This window comes from Chrysochloris asiatica, unplaced genomic scaffold (genome assembly GCF_000296735.1).
Source record: "Chrysochloris asiatica unplaced genomic scaffold, ChrAsi1.0 scaffold00360, whole genome shotgun sequence".
Classification (NCBI taxonomy): Eukaryota; Metazoa; Chordata; class Mammalia; order Afrosoricida; family Chrysochloridae; genus Chrysochloris; species Chrysochloris asiatica.
The window spans coordinates 2240163-2253251 of NW_006408878.1; the positions used below are offsets into that span (position 1 = coordinate 2240163).

A 13089-nucleotide genomic window follows, 5' to 3' on the forward strand; every position below is an offset into this window, starting at 1 on the left:
AACTTCAATCTTTTCTCCATTGATAAGAATGTTGTTTACTGGTCCAGTGGTGAGGATTTTTTGTTAGGAGTTTGCAAATGAGAATGTGTGTTCATGAACATTTAGCAAGTCCATAAAGTGATACATTTTTTGTTGGGTATCTCTTTTGTCAAATCCTTCTGCCTATGGTAGGCATGCAAACTTTTACAAAGCCTTATCTACAAAAGAACTTTCACAGACAGACAAAAAATGATTTCAGAAAATAAAGAAGTATGGAGGGAAGAAGAAACAGCTACACTGTTGTAAAGGTGTTTCCTTTTCCCACAATGCCATGTCACAGCTCTCTGCCCCCTGGTCACCTGGCATTCTTCCACTTCTTCTTTCCTTACTGCCCTGCCTACCTTTTTCAAAAAAGAGACAGATCCTGTGTCTAAGAAAGAAGTAAAAAGGTGGAAGTCCTAAAGGAAGTACAAGATGTAAATACTCCTAGCCACACCCACACCCACCGGAATGTTCCTGAGTTCTGGTTTTAATCACCTTCTGAATTGCAGACATGTTATTTAGATTTGCTCTGGTAACATAGTAGTTATTAAGTCAGACTGCTAACGTCAAGGTCAGCAGTTCAAAACTACTAGCCATTCCATGGGAGAAAGATGAAGCTTTCTGCTCCCATAAAGATTTATAGCTTTGGAAGCCCTATGCAGGGTCACTATGAGTTGGAACCAACTCCACGGCACACTACCACCACAACCTATTAAGCATAAGTCAATTTTATTGGATTGATCTTAAAGCACCAAAGCAAGTTAATATAGAGAAAGGTAAGAGGAAATATGATTCCAACATCAACAAAGCTATATTGACCTTAGGAAAACAAGAGTAGCTAAGTCAAAAGTGTTAGAAGAATGGCAGCCAGAGTGCTCCTGGAGGTCAGGATGACCAAACTTCATCTCTCATACTTCAGACATGTTGTCAGGAGGGACCAGTCGCTGGAGAAGGATGTCATGTTTGATACGGTGGAGGGTCAGAGAAAAAGAAGACGACCTCCAGTGAGATAGATTGGCAAAGTGGCAGCAACAATGGGCAAACGTGAAAACAATTGTGAGGCTGGCCCAGGACAGGGCAGTGTTTCGTTCTGTTGCACATAGCATCGCTATGAGTTGGTACTGATTCGATGACATCTAACAACAACAAAAACAAATTAAAAGTAGAAGCTAGTTCAGATAAAGCAACTTTCACCCTAATTCACATTTATATATGGGTCCCAAACTCTACTTTGAGCAATAGCAATACTTGTATGTTTCTTTTATCAATGCTGCTACTTTCTTCCTTAAACAGTGAATGAGTCACCTGTTACTCATAGTGTCTATGGATAAAGAAATTCAATCAATGAAGTCATTATTCTGCTTCAATCAAGGAACTCATTATACTCTTTCTTCATTTAGCAAATTTGCTTCTGAAATAATCTGTTTGAATTGCCTTTCTTCAAATACATCTGTTTTGCACACATTTGGTTATTTTAAATGGAGCATATGTTGATTAATTCTCTTTCTTTTCATGAATCTCATTCATTAGTGTGATCTGAAAGTGGTCAGATTTCAGAAAGAGAAAATATTTTTAACAATAAAACTGCATTACTACTGTAATATAAACATCAAACTTTGCAAAAACACAACTAACATTTTTCTGCTATGGGTTAAATCATGTTAGTGGTTTTAAAAAATGTGAACTAAAAATAAACTGCTGCTGAGTTTATAAATATTATTTTTTAAGAATTGGCAAATCATTACTGTTGGTTTCAGAAGTTGAAATTGGCCACAATAAATGACATAAAACTGTCCAAATGATTCATTCTTGAGACTTCTATACAATAGAATGCATACATTTGTATGCGTAAGTCTAAAGAGAAAAAAATTGGAAAAAAAATAAAAAATGATCCAAAATTATAAGATATTACCTAGCTTTTGTCTTATTTAGGAAGAACTAAAAAAATCTATTTGGAAGGAGAAATATTATTCCTAAGACCTACATAGGTAAACACCCTTTTATTTATTGTTTTATGATCTGATCAAAGAAATCAATAGTGATTCAAAAGTGCACTGTTTACAGTTTATTGTTGTTATTAAATGCCTTCAAGTCAGTTCCTACTCATAGGGACCCTGTATAAGGTTTCTGAGGCATTTTAAATTTTCATGGGAGCAGAAAACCTCAACTTTCTGCCGTTGGTGGGCTTGAACCACAGACTTTGGGTTCGCAGTCCAGTACTTATCATATGGAGCCAATTCTATCCCAAAGTACATACATGCTATAAAAGGTAGTAAAATGCTGTTGTTGTTGTTGTTGTTGTTGTTTTAATTTCTCATTTCAATTTGTTCCAGCTTGGTCTTAAATCTGGTTAGCACTAGAAGTCATCCCCAGCAATTACACAGACCCGACAACAGCTTCCCTGGGATTTGATATGCTCAAACCACAAATTACAATCCACACACATTCTTGTCAGGGTCGTTTGTGTCTGTGTTCAATGGACTTGTTTTAAGGCATTTAGAAACAAGCTTGTGGTTTCTCCTTCAGCTCTCTACAACATAAACAGAATCACCTAAGAGCATTTCTTTACATATAAGAAGCGTTTTCGTTTTCCATAGAGTATGTTTTGAGACAGCTGCACATCACAGCAAAGCATGCCATCATTTTACATGCTTCCTTTCACGGTGCTGTAACTGCTGTGGACTTGTGCCCCGAAAGCATTTGTTATCATTTACAGCTCACTCTCTATTTTGGACAGTGGGGGTGGGAAATCTTGCCTGACTCAATACTCCCAAGTCTTTGCTTTGACACCAGATGCCTGATTTAACCTACTCACTTTGGAACTTTATCACTTTAGTGACTTGAAAAAAAACACAGTGCAAGCAAATGCATTGAACAGCCTCCTTCTTAATGCAACCTGACTATAATTCGTGGCCAGAAGCTGGAATAATCCTGCCAGGTTTTAGAAGCTTTAAGATTAACCATATTGAACTTGATACATATAGTACAGCACCTTTAAAATGAATCATCTGCTAATTCAGTATTTTCGAATTACAATCACTCCCTCGCGGGACACGTAATTAATTTACTGAGTTAAAAAAAAAAAAAAAAAAGGTCAGGCTTACTCACACAGTCTTGCAGATGCAAAGTCAGCTATTTAGGACAGAAACATCCAAGGCCGTGTTAGAACTCAGTTATGACTACATATTCTTTAAGGCAGGATCTGACAGGCCCCTCTGGTCAACGGCAACTATAGCACTCGTGTGCCTCGTACGCTGGGCTGTAATTTATGAAACTGAGCCCCAGTTCCAACCAATCGTTTAGCTCCTCATAACAAGTCTAACTGGCTCGGGAAAACTGAAAGGGCTGCGCTAGAACAACATAGATGAGATATTTCGCATGATAATCTGCTGATCTGGAATCACCTTCCCTCGCGAGGCCAGAGAAAAATCATAGCTTCATTGTCTGGAGGAAGGACAGGTGACCTGGGAAAAGACAACACCTGGGGTTAGATCTCTCCCTAGCTTGTCAAGCCCAGCTACGCCTGCATTAAAGGACAAGAGCCACCCTAAAAACAAAAGGGTAACTGCCTCAGCAAACACCTGAGGTAATTTTTATCTTTCTTTTTATTTTTAGTAGGGATAATGCCAAGGAAAAATGATAAGCATGAAGGAGCACGGGGAACTAGATATATTTCAATTTTGTTTCACCTTTTTCCATTCCCATCTGTTATAATATCGTGCATTTTTAAGTATGAATAGAAAATCAAAAACTAAACCCACTGTTACTGAGTTGATTTCAACTCATAGAGACCATGTAAGGACAGGGTGGAAATGCAGACTGTCTCATCTTTCTCCCTTAAAGTAGGCTGGTGGGATCAAGCCACCAACCTTTCTGTTAGTAGCCCAGTTGCTTACCCACTACTACCAGAGCTCCTCAGGTATGAGTATGAATACAAGGAGGCTTAACAGTCCTGAAAGAAGCTATTAAAACAAACAAAAAAATCACCTGTGGAGGAAAATAGATAATATTCCAGAACAGTTTTAAAGCTACCTTTTCAGATGGGCCTCTGTTTCACCCACTCATAGAAACAAGAATAAAGGGAGAAGAGACAGAGAGGAAAGAGAAAGGGTTTCATAACACACTTAAAGGTTTTCCACATTTAAAAGGAAAGAACTACATATACTCAAATCGTAAGTTGGGAAGATAAGTTATTGTTTAACATCTCTGGCCGTTGGCACATAGGCCTGTTAAGAATGTACCTTGATGGGCATGTTGAGGCAGAGAATGACACAAGAGAGAGTTGACAGATGCCTCAAGGCCCAGGTTTTTCTTATTTTCTTTACAATACTTTCATTATGTTTCCATTACATGTTTAAGTGTTAGTTATACCCACAAATATTTCCAAATGTATAATGATTTAAGTATATGAAGACAACATTTTTAAAGCAAAATTATTATCAAGGTGACAAAATAAGAAAAGCAAAACAACAGATAAGCAAATAAATAAAGGAAATGACATACAGATAACCCATCCACATACCCTCTAGGTATATAACATACCTTATCCAATGATCAATTTTTCCAAATCCTCAAAAACTAGTGTATTTCTTTAACAAATTTTTAGCAAGCATAGCATTAGTAACAACAAGGAGAAAAAATCTTTGTGATAAACTTTAAAATAACCTAATCAATCATTATGTTTTCAAAGTGACAGAAGAACCCACACAGTATTCAAATCATGTTGGGCTTATAAACTCCCAGAGAAAGGAACAACAAAGGAAAACTCGCTTTGTTTAGTGATGAAATATAAACAGTAATGGAGAAGACGTTTATGCACTTTTTGTTTGCTGTAGATAATTGACTGAATTCAACTTGCGATTTGACACCAAGAAGAAAAACATAGCGGTACACAGACAACACAAAGTAATCCTTTGGCAGCTCCCCCCAGGGGTTGTTCTTTGAATTGTCCAATTTGTGACTAACCAGAGAAGAATATTTCTGCTCTGTTTAAATGTCTTTTATTTAATTAAATTTTTGTTTATTTGACAGCGCTGCTGCCTACGGTGACTATAGGAGAGCCAAGACTTCTGAGTGAGCCAGGTTGTTAAAATCTTTGTCCTCTTTACTAAAAAATAACATTGACTATCTATTCTGCGGTGGGAAACAAGCCCTAAGGTAATACTGGTATTAAACCTTCAACACACACAAAACTCCCTATTTGTCATTCCCTTAATAAAATTCCATTAAATTCCCTTGAACACCCATGTTCAAACCTCCATTTATCAATAAACAGAGCTAAGAATACTCCAAAGCATTTACATCATTTCATATGTATCCTTGCCTGGAAGTTTCCCTTAGGATGACCTCACTTCTTACAACTTTGAAAACAAACACACCACCCAACCACCATCTTTAAGTTAGAATCTTACAGATCTGTACATTCTCTTTGTCAACATAAAGCTAAATTACAGAATGGTCCTTTGCAAACACTAAAGGTTATGTTTGGTTTAACTTCAGACTGTGTTTCTAGGGAATGCTAACCCCAAAACACATTCATGATGAGAGCATGCTAAAGGGGACCACACAACCATCCCTTCCTATAAACATGATGATCATGATGTTTCTACTACTTGGCATTTTTCATGGTATTGAGACAAACTGTCACATAGCAGAAAAATCCACACTAAAACATAAGGGAATGATGCTTTAATATGGCCCAATTTGAGCCTATAAGCTATTTAGGAATCCTGGTATGGTGCTGTAGGATAAGAGCTGGACTGCTAACCACAAGATCAGTGCTTCAAACCCACCAGCTGACTCAACAGCACTAAAATAACAACAAAGCTATTTATATTTGTTTTCTTTATCTTAATGAAAATAATGCAATGGAGCACAGAACTAAAATATATGCATGCCAATTCTAACCTTTTTTTTTTTTTGCCTAAAATGTTTAGTGCAACAAATTATAATCTGCTTATAGCAAGCCTCATCCTCAGTTTGCCAGCATTTCTTTTAGTAGATTTTGGCTAGAGAGATTACTTTCTGTCATCGCTTTCAAATAATATTGCATCAGGCATTGTCAAAGAAACACAAGATACATGAGGGTCAACCAAACAGCTGGATTCAGTTCCTATTCATTTTTCCTTGATCTCAAACACAGACAAGAATTAAGATGATCCTGATCAAACATGAGTCGTTAAAGAATGCAAACCCTTTTCTGAATCAAGAACTTGTCAACAAATCTCAAGTATCAGAGCAACTATAATTAACTGAATAGTGTCCCTCAACCTGGGTCAGGAACCATTTCATTAGATCCATAAGCTAATTTGTCTTGCCCTGCAGTTGCCACAGCCAAAAGGAATTGCTCATGAGAAAACTATAAAAAATATTTAGACCCTCCACATTAGCATGGCAAATTCATTGAGATTGGCAGGGTACTAAGGCCCTCCCAAGATACATGTATATATAGTCCCATTATATTCACAGTTCTAGACCACTCTGGTAACACAGTGGTTATGAATCGGGCTGCAAACCTTAAGGTCAGCAGTTCGAAACTACCAGCTGCTCCGCGGGAGAAAGATGAGGTTTTCTGCTCCCATAAAGATTTATAGCCTCAGAAACCCTGTACAGGGTCACTATGAGTTGGAACTGACTCCACGGCACACAACAACAACAACAGACTCCACCTAAAGCGAACCTAGGCCATAGGACCCGTTGCTAGGTAGGAAATTGCTGAATGGATCAAATGCTAACACTTGGAGCCAGTACTGTATGGTGTAAACTAAAAGAGAAAGAGTTGCTAAGAAAAATATCAGCAAAAACGCTAGCCTTGCCTTAATGGACCAAAAGTATTTAAATAAGTGAAACTGGATACTTCAGCTGTGTATGGTCATTGTTGGATTAAGATAATTTTCTTGGTTCCACTGACATACATTCTATCTGGGAACATTGACTTGAAGTTAAAATTTGCTCTTGGCATATGGAAAGAGCTCTTGGTTGATGGTTTTGTTGTTGTGTTGTTTGAATCAGTGTCTAAGAACATGAGTTTATAGAAACATACTAACAATACACGCGACAAGATTCTAAAACACAGCGCTCTTGAAATTAACATGAAACAACATTTTGCGTTCATAGTTAGTCAGAACTCATCTTCCAGATAATGAAACCAGAGCAGCAGGAAGGATCAGTTCTTCTGTGACCTTGCTCTTCGTGTATGTTTTTCAAGATCCATATGACATGTTGTTGTTGTTGTTGTCATGACATACACAAAAATTGACCATTGCTGTCTAATCAATTCTGACTCCTACCAACCCTTTAGGACAGAGCAGAACTGCCCCATACAGTTTGCAAGGCTTCCTTTTAAAAAGAAGACTGCTACAGCTTTCTGACAACAAACTACTGCTGATTTGAACTGCCCACCTTTTGGTTAGCGACTGAGCACTTTTAATCCCTACAGCACTAGAACTCTTTTTAATTACTACTTAGTGAAAGAACACTTGGAGTGTTCTTGGAGTCCTGGTGTGGCGCTGTGGAATAATGCGAGGTTGCTTTGAACCACAAGATGACAGTTCAAATTCACCAGTCATTCCTTGAGAATCTTATACAGGGTCTCTATGAGTCAGAACTGACTCGACAGCACTTAGTAACAACAACAAAAAAACATTTTGGGAGGGTTGGAGTTCTAATATCTGATGCCCCAAACACTTCTTTTCTTCAAGCAATGTCTAAACAATATAACATGGAGTCTGAGAGAGCAAACTCCAGAGCCAGATTGCCTGGATTCAAATCCCAATTCTCATCTTTACCCATGTGACCCTGGACAAGATACTTAACAACCCTATGCCTCAGTTTTCTCATGTGTAAAATAGTGCCACCCACAGTAACTAACTCCTATGGCTGGTGTGAAGAGTAAACAAATGCAATAAATACAATCAAACGGAATCTATGGCATGGAGAATGCTCATTCAGAAAAAACGGCCTTTAAAAAAAAATTATTACCTTATTTCAATAAACACATACACTACCCAAAATATAGGTGAATTACTAAACAATTAGATATGGTGACATATATCTACTAACATTATATAAGGCATTTCGGACACTACTTAGAAGACTTTGCCCTAAGGGCCTCAAAGACACTGGGTACAGGGCGGTGTGCCACTTACCATTTGTTTATTGTTACCTTTCTGCCTGGTTATTATGTCACACTTTTAACCCTTCCATTTAATGTGTCACACAAGAACACTAACCCAGGATATACATGGAAAGCCGGGTGGGGGTGGTGTGGGGAGGTGAGGAGGGAGACTGTACTAGAAATGATTCCTGTGACAGTTGGTGCAAAGTTCAAGCTGTCTTGAAACGTCCTGCATGAAGGAGAAAACACAATGTATGCCATTAATCTTCAGCCATGGTATCCTAACCAAAAAAAAAAAAAAAAAAAAGCTGTTGCAGGAGTAAAAGAGGGTTCCCTATCAAGAACAGCTGTGCTGATTATCCAAAATACATGAACCGTGTCTCAAATTTAGGCTGAATTCTTAGCTTAAATATGAGAGAGTGATGAAGCTAATCATCTTTCCTCACCTTCAAGGGGGATTTCTCTGAGCACAAGCCAAGATCTGCTTACAGACAGGTGCAGAGAAAACACAGTTGCCCTAAGGAAGGAATATGGGCATTTGCACTCAGGTATTTATTTATCCACTCATTCAATTACTCATGAATGGTATTCACCCCACCTCTCTCCCTTCCCACACAAACACCCACCAATCACATCTCATGGCTCACAGTTCCTGACAGAACCTGTGCCTTCTTACATGCCACATAGTGGCTCCTCCAACTGCGTGCTCTTCCCAAGCACTCAGTTTAAAATCAAGTTAAATTATCTCCTCTACAGTGCACCCTTCCTACCCCCCCCCCGTTAATGAATTAATGAATCAGTACCGTTGACCACATTAATTAGCACTCAAGGACATTGGGAAGTTGGAGGACATTTTCAGTTTAGCAGGGGGGAAAAAAACTTTTAAAATGAAAGTGGGAGTACTTTCTTCAAGATCAGAATTCTAGTGAAATAAAATTTTAGGCTAATAGAACTGTAGAAAAACTCTTTGGGTAAAGTTAGAGAATCGCAGCTGGTCTTCCTCAAAAAGTTAACAAGTGGAGTGAAGCTCATTATGGTTTCTAGAAACTATTGCATATGTGAAAGCAGGAGAGTTGAATGAACTAGGCTAAGCTAAGTGTAATTTATTCTGGGCATTTTGCTAAACTAAGGTAAGTGTAATTTATTCTGGGTATCTGGCAGAAAATGCCTGGAGTGGGGATGTATCCCAGCCTTAGAGCTGGGTGATCCCCCAACCTTATGCTCGTTCAGCTGGGCAGTCTGACATGAAGTCTCCCTCCCAAGGGGTCTTGCTACCCACAGTATCACTAAAGTCCAGTCCTATGACTGAGAGGACAGTCACTCAGCAATGAGCATTCCCTAAAGAGGAGGGAGAGGAGTGAAGGACAAGATTCCAGAGTAAACAGATGCACTGATTAGACCCCTGCAGCAAAGACATTAGAGACCATGTGAAACAAGATACAGATGGGGATCCTGGAACCCTGAGCATCAGAGAACAGGATAGAGACACCCTGTCCTGCACAGCCTTTGCTCTGCCTGAGGTCAGGCCCTGCTTTTGGAAGTATTTGAACCTCCCTGAACTAAGTTACACAAACAGTGAACAGAGAACTAACTGCTTTCATACTTCTCGTCTCTACCACATCCACCAGGAGACAGATGGTCAGTGCCTGATAATACTGGAATATACAATCACCAACTAAATATAAATACGACACCACAGTGCTTCAGAAAAAAACAGACAATATCAGCTGACACAAAGAAACACGAAAGAATCCTTCAAACAAGTGATCAAAATACAGAATCAGAATCTGTAACACCAGAAATAGTATCCAAAGTACCTGATAAGAAATTTTTTTAAAAACACTAATTAGGCAACTTCAACTGACTATGGAAAAGACTGAGAAAACTACAGATAAAATCAAGGAAAACAGACAAAATTATGGAAAAACTCAGAAAACAAATTGACAAAATAATTGGGGAAAAAATGGGGACCAAAGAAAACAGCATTTAGAAAGTCAGAAGATTAACACTAAAACTTCAGAAATAGATAATATACTAAACAGGCAAAAAACCCAGATTCGAACCAATGAAAAATCAAATTATTGAGATCAAAGAAAAATCTCTAAATATTCATATACTAGAAGGACAATCAAAACAAGTACAAAATCTAGAGAAAGCCTAAGACTTATGTGGGATAAGAGAATATTTAACTGTGATAGGAATTCCAGAACAAGAAGACACAAAAACCATAGAGAATATTGTCCAGTTGTTGGAAGAAAAATTTCCTAACATCATGAAAGAAAAGAAGATAGCCATTCAAGAAGTTGAATATATTCCAAATAGGATCGTCCCGAAAGAAAAACGCCAACACAATGGACACCATTCATCTTCAGCCATGGAATCCTAATGAAAAATATCTGTTGGAGGAATGAAAAAAGGGTTCCTGATCAAAAACAGCTGTGCTGATTATTCAAAATACACGAGCCATGGCTCGAATTTATAATCAAACTATTCAAAACCAAAAACAAGATAAGAATACTGAGAGCAGATCAGGAAAACAGAAAGTAACCCTAACAATAAACAGAGTCCTAGGCCTAGCCATAATCTCAACCCTAATCCTCACTCCTTACTCTTACCCAAACTAATTTTTGTTTTTGTTTTTAAAAAGGAGGTAGATGGGAGGGTCTCAAGAATTTAAGTAGGATATACTAAAAAAGGGAGTGCTCAGATTTAGGACACTGATCCAATCTGCCTTTGGTCCTTCTACCTCTACTTTCCCCCCTAAAATCTAGCTCCCCTGAGCTCCACAGATCCCTCCACCAAAGTGGCCCACAAGGGACTAACTTCCCTTCACATCAAATAAATCCTTTGCTGTGTCATCCCCAGAGCAGCACACTAAATCAGTATGTGTTGATAAAGATTAAATGTTTCTATGATCTTCCAAAGGTAATAAGTGCTTTCTAGAAATAAGGAACCGTGGTAGCACAGTGTGTTGGACTGCTAACTGTAAGGTCAAGGTTCAAACCCATCCCCATGGGCTGTTCCATGAGAGAAAAATAACAACTGTCTGTTACCATAAAGATTTACAGTCTCAGAAATCCTAAGGAGCAATTCTACTCTGTCTATAGGGTTGCTATGAGTCAGAATTTACTCGATGGAAGTGAGTTTTCTAGAAATAAAGTTGAGAACCAGAGACGTAAAACTAGTAAGCATTTCAGCATAACAGCAAGGACGAGCAAAAGGCACATTACTGCGTTCTGGGAATGATAGGAGTATCTCAGCCACCCTCTCTTAGCCCTACCTACACAACACGGGATCGAAAAGTATGTTACAGTTTGATTCATCTCTGGTCGCCTAGTGGTTACAAATCGGGCTGTGAACATTAAGGTCAGCAGTTTGAAACTACCAGCTGTTCAACGGGAGAAAGATGAGGCTTTCTGCTCCCGTAAAGATTTACAGCCTCAAAAACCCTGTACAGGGTCGCTATGAGTTGGAACCGACTCCTCCGCACATAACCACAACCACCGTGCAGGAATATCACATAGGGTTGTGCAATGCACAACCACCCTTAACCAGCTGTCTCTATACTCCCTAAGTCTTCCCTCCCTACATCCAGCATACAGGCCACCATCAATCAAGGAAATATTTTCACTTTGTTAAGCCTCACACAATTGGAGTAAATACCATACTTGGTGTCTCAGAGCAATTTGACTATGGAGGTACATTTGTAATCATCAGTAATTACAAAAGGTGAGGCTGCACCACATCCCAAGCCCAAAGGTTTTTGGGTTGTTTTTTTTTTCCAAATAAAAAATAAGAGCAGTGAAAGGAAAAAAATTATAATTGGGACACATTGTTGTTGTTGTTAAGTGCTATCGAGTCAGTATCGACTCATAGCAATCCTGTGCACAACAGAATGAAACTCTGCCTGGTCCTGGGCCAACCTCACTATCGTTGCCACGCTTGAGCCCATTGTTGCTGCCACTTTACCAATCCATCTTGTTAGGGGTCTTCCTCTTTTTCTCTGACCCTCCACCTTACCAAACATGGTATTCTTCTCCAACGACTGGTCCCTCCTGACAATATGTCTGAAGTATGAGAGACAAAGTTTGGCCATCATGGCCTCCAAGGAGCACTCTGGCTACACTTCTTCTAACACAGATTTGTTGGTTCTCTTGGCAGTTCGTGATACTTTCAATATTCTCCTCCAACACCATAACTCAAAAGCATCAATTCTTCTATGGTCTTTCTTATACAATATCTAACTTTTGCATACATATGAGGTTATTGAAATTACCACACCCTGGGTTAGGTGCACCTTAGTCCTCACGCTGACATCTTTGCTCTTCAACACTTTAAAAGGGTTTTGTGCAGATTTGCCTAATACAATAAGTTGTTTGATTTCTTGACAGCTGCTTCCATGAGTGTTGATGGTTGATCCAAGAAGAATGAAGTCCTTGACAACTTCAATATTTTCTTTGTTGAAAAGAATATTGTTTATTGATCCAGTGGTGAGGATTTGTGTTTTCTTTACATTGAGATGCAATCCATACCAAAAGTTGTACTCTTTTATCTTCATCAGTAAATATTTTAAGTCTTCTTCACTTTCAGCAAGCAACATTATATCATATGCATATTGCAGGTTGTTAATGACTCTTCCTCCAATCCTGATGCCATGTTTTTCTTCATAGAACCCAGTTTCTTGGATTATTTTCTCAGAATACAAGTTGAATAAGTATGATGAAAGAAAACAACCCTGTCTCACAGTTTTCTTAATTTTAAACCATTCAGTGTTCCCATGTTCTGTTCAAACAACTGCCTCTTTGTCCATGTACAGATTACTCATGAGCACAATTAAGTGTTCCGTAACACTCATACATCACAATGTTGTCCATAGCTTGTCATGATCCACACAATCTAAATCATTTGCGTAGTCAATAAGGCATAGGTAAACAAATTTCTGATATTCTCTG

General features: G+C 38.5%; 1 protein-coding gene across 1 annotated transcript in view; it reads right to left on the reverse strand.

Annotated features, from left to right (window-relative positions):
• The window catches only part of PDE4D (phosphodiesterase 4D, cAMP-specific), a 2172274-nt gene extending 2169020 nt beyond the window's left edge, over positions 1 to 3254 (reverse strand). The window contains exon 1 of the mRNA XM_006876166.1: positions 3130 to 3254. The gene's annotated coding sequence lies outside the window, so the exon portion shown is untranslated. The remainder of the gene's footprint in view (positions 1 to 3129) is intronic.
• Positions 3255 to 13089: the final 9835 nt, after the last annotated feature.